This window comes from Rattus rattus, chromosome 4, assembly GCF_011064425.1.
Source record: "Rattus rattus isolate New Zealand chromosome 4, Rrattus_CSIRO_v1, whole genome shotgun sequence".
Classification (NCBI taxonomy): domain Eukaryota; kingdom Metazoa; phylum Chordata; class Mammalia; order Rodentia; family Muridae; genus Rattus; species Rattus rattus.
In genome coordinates this window covers 17,477,326-17,485,797 of record NC_046157.1, presented here as the reverse complement: position 1 = coordinate 17,485,797, position 8,472 = coordinate 17,477,326, and the positions used below count along the sequence as shown (strand labels likewise).

The 8,472-nt window shown below is 49.7% G+C and overlaps 1 long non-coding RNA gene across 1 annotated transcript; it reads left to right on the top strand.

Annotated features, from left to right (window-relative positions):
* Positions 1-259: 259 nt before the first annotated feature.
* On the top strand, positions 260-6,827 carry LOC116898780. Its single transcript, XR_004387663.1, has 2 exons — positions 260-385; positions 5,980-6,827. It is a non-coding gene; the product is annotated as an uncharacterized LOC116898780 (long non-coding RNA).
* Positions 6,828-8,472: the final 1,645 nt, after the last annotated feature.

The window sequence follows — 8,472 nt, the reverse complement described above, 5'->3', positions numbered from 1 at the left end:
CAGGATAGCCAAAACTACCCAGAGAAACCCTGTATCCAAACAAAAACAAAACCCACAAATGGACAATTTAGAAGTGGAAAAAAAATAAAACAGTCAAAATGACGATTTCACTGGCAAGGGGTGTGTAGGTTTGAAGGCCTGGGTGGGGGCTTTGTCCTGGCACTACAGTCTCTGAGCCTGGCTCTCCCTCTCTTACATCATACCCTCTGCTTGTAGAGCAGCACAAAAGGCCTCTGACTGGGAGAGGGAGAAACAGAAGTTAGCCACTGGCAGCACACCAGCCCTTCTTACCACCCCACCCCTTCAGGCTGAGGGATTAATGGTCCCATGACTTTAAAGACCAGAAGAGCTAGCACCCAAGGAGCAAAGATGGGACCCTGGCTCTGTAAGTCATCTATCTGTAAGTCAAGGCCTTTAGTGGGGGAAAGGGACGTGGGGCAACATGACAAGAGATGGGGAGCTGCCCCGAGAGCCTTCTCCCACCAGTTGATTTTAGACATGCACGCCAGATAACATACTAACCTCGGAGAGATGCTGGTTAAAGAGCAGCTGATTTAACACAGTTATGTTTGGCACTGAAAATAAAACAAGGAAAACAAGAACTATCTACAAATGACCAATAGCACAGGCTGTTTATGAGCACACGAGTGTACGCACACACACACACACACACACACACACACACAAAGATAGAAACAGCAGTTCAATAAACAATGGTTTGTATTCAAGGGTCAGAACTAGCAATAAGCTGAAGAACCTATTTTTCTGTTCTAGAAGCTTCTTAACGAAGGAAATGTTTTATTTGGGGAAGGAGCCATCTTTTATTTCGGGGGAGTGGGGGTGGGCAGTAATCATCTTACTTTAATCCACCTTGGTGTCTGGTCGCCGCCCCAACTCCTAGCACAGTGCCAAGTGACAGCCGGAGCAGGGAGCTCACTTGGTGGGGTTCATTTTTAGTGAGTTTATCAATGAATGCGTGGATAATAACATATTTGCATTTTAAAACTTCTAATAGAGGAAGGAAGTAGAAATGAGAAGTGTTCCAAACGGGAGCGATGTGCTTGAGACAAGAAAAATAGACGCACACTCTCTGCTATAGGCTGTGGTTAGACCGAACCTAATTATCAGACCGCCCACTCTGGGAGATCCAGGACCGCCCAGCTCTAACTTTCCCAAAGCTCAGGTTCGCCCCGTTCTGCCTGACAATGCTTTTCTACCTCCTCTAGGGGGCGCACCTCGGCAGTCCTCTGGCACTCCCCCACCGGCTTGGCCAGATTGAAGTTTGAGGTTCGCTGAGGTGAGGGAGGTGTGCAGTGGAGTCAGGAGGCCTGGACCCCCCTGGTGAGGGGATGCTCAGTGCTCCTAGATTTGCCACCATAGGCTGTATCCCTTACATATGATGACTTATTCTAGGCCATAGAGGAAAGAGGAAGAAAGTTACAGCGGAGGACATGGGGACTGAGGAGGGATGAAATCAAATAGAGAAAATCTCCAGTCTACACCCTTCACAGCACCTAGGATTAAGATCCAGATCTTCTCTCTAGAACTGCAAGGGTGCTTCTGCATGTCCCCGTGTCCCCGTGTCTCGGCTGGCTGTTCTCCTAACACCCTCATCTCTGAGGATCCGTTCATTCCGAGATTATGGTGTCCATTTCTGTTCTTACAGACCTCATCGGAGCTCTCAACTAGGCATAACTCAAGATTCGCGTGCATGGAGATTTCCCCTCATTTGCCATGAGCCGGGAAGAGCTGGGTAACCCCCACCACCCCGGAGGAAGGTCACAGCTAGACAAGACCACCACGAAGGGAATGGTGCCTGTGTGGGACAGGCAGCGGAAGCTTAGAGGAGCAGTGAGGAAGACGACAGGGAAGGTAGCATTTTTAGAGAACGAAAAGCAGACACTGCCAAAGCCCTGCTGGAGGGCGAGGAGGAGGGGCAGACAATGGGTAGGTTGGTAACACGCCACTCGGAAGGGAAAATGTGGACAGAAAGTGCTGGTGTGGGAGAGAGCTGGGCCCGCCACTCACACTGGACAGAAGGAGAGAGATGAGAGTCCTGGCCAGAAGGTCCACAAGGCTTACAAGGACAGCAAACGGTCTGAGGAAAAGAACAGGCGGCCCTGGGTTCGGTCCCCAGCTCCGAAAAAAAAAAAAAAAAAAAAAAAAAAAAAAAAAAAGAACAGGCAAAGAGTTTAGTCAATGTTTCTGTGGGGATATGACTAATAGCTGCTTCCTGGGGAGCCAGAGCCACAGTGTGATGCCACTCACCTGCAGACAGTAATCCGCCTGGCAGGGGGGGAGGAGGAGGAGGAGGAGGAGGAGGGATGCTTGTGTACTGCAGGCACGTGTGTGAAATTATCCTGTGGCCCAGCAATCCTGCGACTAGGCACATACCCCATGGAGTTGAAAGAAGAAGCCTTGAAACTAGTACCCTCGTGCCCACGGCAGCATTGCACTCGCCAGCCACAGAGATATGGCAGAGAAATATAGCATATACGTTTGTGGGGGGGGTATAATTCAGCCTTTAAAGGAAGGGAATTCTGACCCAAGCTATTACGTAGGTTTTTGCTTCCTTGGGGCGGAGTGGGGAGGAGCAGGGGGAGGAGTCGTTGAGAAGGGTGGTCTCACTGTGCAGCCCTGGCTGTCCCGGTACTCTCTATGTAGACCAGGCTGGCCTCAAACTCAAGAGTTCGAACTCACCTGCCTCTGCCTTCTGAGTGCTGGGATTAAAGGCATGCCAGCCCGCCTGGCTTGTGCTAGCTAGTTTTTTATGACAATTTGACACATCTTAGAGTCATTTGGGAAGAGAGAGCCTCAGTTGAGAAAATGCCCCTACGCAATTGGCTGGTAGGCAAGCCTGTCTGGCCTTTTCTTTACTAATGAATGACATAAGTGGGCCCAGTTCACTGTGAGTGCTGCCTCCCCCGGGCTGCTGAGCCTGGGGTGTGTAAAAAAGCAGCTGGGCAAGTCAGGAAATAGTGTCTCTCCATGGCTTCTGCATCTTCCCTTCATGGGGTACTGGGATTGGAACTGTAAACTGAGATTAACCCTTTCCTCCACAGATCCCTTTTAGTGCTGGTGTTTTATAGTAGCAATAGAAACACTAAGACAGCCTTTAAGGAGACACTAACCCAAAGGAGGATGGATACGCCATGACTCTACTTATAACAACGTGCTTAATAGAAAAAAAATCCTAGGTACAGAAAGCAAATCAGGGTCCATCAGGGCCTGAGGACATTGGGAGCTAATGGTAGAGCTGGAGTTTTGCATTGAACTGAACAAATTCAAATGATAACAATGGTAAGTCCTTACCTACATGTCCCTAATCTCGGCCCTTGGGAGGCTGATGCAGGAGGATAGAGTCATCAGGGATACACATAGGACATTTAAACAACTCTCCTTGCCTCAGCAACCTGAGTCAGTGGGGCTGCAGGCTTTATTTATTTATTATCTATGAGTAAGTACACTGTAGCTGTTCTCAGACACACCAGAAGAGGGCACCAGATCCCATTACAGATTATTGTGAGCCACCATGTGGCTGCTGGGATTTGAACTCATGACCTCTGAGGGAGCAGTCAGTGCTCTCAACCATTGAGCCAACTCTCCAGCCTGGGTTTAGATTCTTAAATGGTTTGCAGGAAATGACTTCATACTTAGCCCTCCTCCGCTCTCAAATTTAACTCAAATGTGTAGTGTCTCAATTTACCGATAGGTGGCGCTGTTGACACAAAAGTGCAAGTGCTCGGGTTCTGAAGGTCGGCTTCAAGTATCATTCAAGTAATCCTTGATGTATCCAAATATAAGGCCCTGGGAGCAAAGACACTACCTAATACTACCACTACTTACGAAAGCAGGCAGACCTGCTTCAGAGACGTTTTAGAAGCGGAATACATTTAAGGAAAAACCTCACCATTTGAGCCTGCGGCAGCTAGCAACCCCCGGACAGCTTTTGAGAATTGCTGTATCCAGGAGCCAGAGGAGCCTTTCTCCAAGCTCAAAGTTCCGTAAAAGCTAAACTGCTTCAGATTAAAAACACCCTTTGCGGGGTTGGGGATTTAGCTCAGTGGTAGAGCGCTTGCCTAGCAAGCGCAAGGCCCTGGGTTTGGTCCCCAGCTCCGAAAAAAAAAAAAAAAAAACAAAACAAAAAAAAAAACCACCCTTTGCGGGGTTGGGGATTTAGCTCAGTGGTAGAGCGCCTGCCTAGCAAGCGCAAGGCCCAGGGTTCGGTCCCCAGCTCCGAAAAAAAGAAAAGAACAAAAACAAAAACACCCTTTGCCTCCAAAGTGCAAGGGAAGGAGAGCTTCCTCCACCTCCATCTACAGAACGAAAGGAACCCAGCATTCAGAATGCAGGCCTGTTAGTCACTTTCCTGGCATTTTTCTTATCTAGCAAGGCAGCAGAGTCCTTCTGGGGAGCCACCGCCCTGGGTACACAGTGACACAGAGCATTTGCCATTTTGCCATGATGGTGATGTCACTCTTTCCCAGGGGCACAGACTGTCTCTTCAGCTTGTGTTCTGTCAACAGGGCTGACAGATTGCCCAACAAATCCTGAGTTTATTCCCAGCTTGGTAAACCCGAATCAGCTTCTGCTATGCACAGTGACATCGCAAGAGCTGGCAGGCTGAGCCGGCAAAAACCAGCAGGAAGGCCTGGAGTCTAGGAAACACAAGCAAGAACAGTGCACTGCATTCCTGATTCCAACACACACACACACAAACACACACACACACACACACAACAGACACACACACCACACAACAGACACACACACATACACACCACACACACACCACACACACACACACAACAGACACACACACACACACACACACACACACACACTCACACACACACACACACACACACACACACACACACACACCCACACACACACACACACACTCTCACACACACACACATACACACCCCATCATATACAGACACACTCATGCATACACACACCACACATGTACACTGTATACACAGACAATCACACACAGACACACTCACACATCCCCCCACCCCCGTGCACGGGCACTGTCCACTTGCCACCATTTCCTCTCTTCAGAGGGTGAAGAACAGTCAGTCAGCCTGGGAAGACATCCGCCCGAAGTGTGCAGCTGCTGTTTCAGGACTGTGCAGGACCATGCCGGCTGGGCACAGGCCTCCAGAACCTTTAACTGCAGCTTGGTTGGCTCTGAAGGCTTCATCCCTCAGAGCTTCTGTGCTTCTAGCCCACTGGAGCACCTGAGTGACCCAGCACGCCCTGGGTGTTTCTGCGGGGTTGTTTTTAAATAGTGTCTAGTCGTGTAAGCGGTCCTTGAATTCGGCCTTCACTGGCGGCACCACGCCTCCCTCCAACAGCTTTAAGGATCCCAGCTGTCTGCGTTCCGTGATTTATCTCTCTTTCTAAAGCTTATAACATCTGTGGGATTCAAAAGGGCTTCCTGAGGGGTTGGGGATTTAGCTCAGCTGGTAGAGCTTGCCTAGGAAGCGCAAGGCCCTGGGTTCGTCCCCAGCTCCGGGAGGCTTCCTGGATCTAGAAGCTTCCTAAAACTTCCAAGAAACTGATTAATAATCTTACATTTAAAAAGAACCAAGGGGGTTGGGGATTTAGCTCAGTGGTAGAGCGCTTACCTAGCAAGCACAAGGCCCTGGGGCCTGGGTTCGGTCCCCAGCTCCAAAAAAGAGAAAAGAAAAAATAAAAAAAAAGAACCAAGGATATTAATAAGTAATTCATACAGAAAGGGAACATGAGTGACTTGACTGGTTTTCTGGTGTGTGTGTGTGTGTGTGTGTGTGTGTGTGTGTGTGTGTGTGTGTGTGTCTAGGCACATGTGAAGTCAGAGGACAATTTTGGGAGTCAGTTCTCTCCTTCCACTGTGGATTCCAGGACTCGAACTCAGGTTATCAGGCCTGCACAGTAAACGCTGTAACTACTGAGTCATCTAACTGGCCCCTTTTGTTTGTCTTTCAGACAGGCTGTCATGATGAAGCCCAGCCCAGGCTGATGTGGGACCTCCTGCCTCCGCTCCCTGAGTGCTGAGATTAGACAGGCATGGGCACCTCTGCCTTTAGCCTGCTTCTTATTCACTTACTTTACACTGGTGCCGAGGGTTCGAATCCAGGTTCCATGCTTGTGCAGAGGGCATTGCTACCACTGCAATGTCTCATCCAGCTCAAATTACTTAAAAAAAAAAATACGATTATGCGTATGGATATTTTGCTTGCACATATGTATGGGCACTGCATGTGTGTGGCGGTCACAGAAGTCAGGTGTCAGAACAAATGGAATTACAGATGGTCGTGAGCTGCTACGTAGGTGTCAAGAGCAGTAAATAGTTTCAACCACTGAGCCCCACAACTTTCCCTTTGGCAGTCTACGTACTCACGAGAGACATGCAAACGAAAAACTCCCACCATGAGTTGCCACCAGGAAAGTCTGGGAGGGGCCAGGGCACTGCTTACCACATGCTGACCAACTCTCACAGTCTCCATTACGGCCCCGGAGCTCAATACCCACAATGCCTCACCAGTCTTGCCAGGGAGAACAGCCACACCCAGATTACTGCCACAGTGGCTGTAACTGCTAAGGACGGCAAAGAGCCAAACCAAAATTCTATGAAAGTTTCCAAAAATGCTTTAGTTTTTTTTTTTTTTTTTTTTTAAAAGGGGACACACAGGAACAAAAGGCAGAGAGGATGAGGGAGGGGGCAGGCAGCTGAGGTGGATGCCATGCTGTGTACTCTCCTGTACCTTCTGAATTCACAACCATGTAAATACATTATTCAGAGAAACAAAATACAAATGACTGTAGCTACTGAAGTCTTGGGTGAGATCTGCTTCTGGTCTAGCTCCAACTGACTGAGCTACTAGGCGGTCTCCTGAAGTGTGTCCTACTCTACAGAAGCTGGCAGAGACTGTGACAGTCCCAGACCAGATGAAGCAAGTTGAGCCAGCTCTGTAAGGGTACAGGCATAGGCTGTCCCGGTCTGCACTTCCTTACTCTGCATATAGGTGGTGACAGACGGCTGCTCTCTCTGAGCGGTGGTACCCTGAGAGTGGAGGGCACAGCCAAGGATCAGGCAGGCACAGGAAGTGACGTAAAATAGAAACAGACTTTATTTCTCTGGAAGAAGCAGATATCCATGGCTGGGACAGCAGCTTTGGCAACAGAGGCGATGGGAACACATCAAATAGACACAGGGGAAGAACAGGCATCAAACAGGAAAAGTACTGGTGCCACTGGGGTCTCCCTCCACACCCGGGGCCTGGGGCCCTGGTCCCTGCCAGAGAAGATCCTGGCGCCTCTTCTGTTTCTGAACCACTTCAGGCTGTTTACAGCTACAAGATCTAAGACCAGCCAAGCCCGAGTTCACAGTGATGCCACAGGTCACATTCTGTCCAACACTCCACATTCCTACAGGGGTTCCCTGGAAAGGGGCCTGGTCCTGAGGAGGGCCTGTTGGGTGCTGGCCCACCCTTCTGTGTGGCCAACACATCCTTCTTGTCCAAGTCAAGCCTGGCTTCCTCTCAGTCTAATCCCCCAGGGAAAGCCTGGGGCACACTCTAGCCACCAGCCCAGCCTTGGTCTGGGGCCAAGGGCAGGTCACACACAGGGCCTGCCAGGCAGCTTCCTGTCTTGCCTTCACAAGGCTTGGAACTTCCCACCTCTTGGTTGGGGCACTGAGGGCTGAACCAAGGTGTGCAGAACAGCGCTGGGTGGGTGAGCGAGGTGGGCAAGGTGAGGCTCCCAGCCTCCTGCTGCCTGGGTCTCACTGTCCACTGGGAGCCGCAGGCAGTTGTGGGTCCTCCAGGCCTGAGGCAGGGCATCTCCCCACCCTTGTCCCACAGACAGGTTCAAGAGGTTCTCTTAGGGCAGACCATTGCTCTCCAGTCAACCATCAGCGTCTGAAAGACAGGAAATAACCAAAAAGTTCATCCATCAACATCCATCAACAGTCGCCAATGGGAAATCCAAGGTCACCATAGGGAGGTACTGCCTTTAGGCACCATGCGATGTATTAAAAAAAAGTTTTAGGCAATAATTTTAGAACCTATTCTAAAGTATCTTTTTTGATTAACTATGACTTAATAGTACTACCGTGTGCTGGAGTATCTAAGGTCAACAGGAAGCTTCTCAGGATACAGATTAGGGACAGCCACCAGCAGACACTAGAGCTAAGTCAGCGTGTGAAGGCCACGGCCCTCTCCCACTGTGTCTCTCATTGCTGCTGACCAGTGCACAAGTGTGTACCACAAGAGCAGCACAGACTGGCAGACCCTGGGGTGCCCACCACCCAGCGCCCAGTCACACTGCTTCCTGAGAGGATACTGACCTCACCCCTAACCTGATTCGCCACCTTTGGGCTTGGTAAATGTTTCAATTAATATTAATCTGTATGCTTTATTTTGTAAGTGTGTACATACATAAACCTTTAGTAAAAATGTAATGAGATTTTCTTCTTCG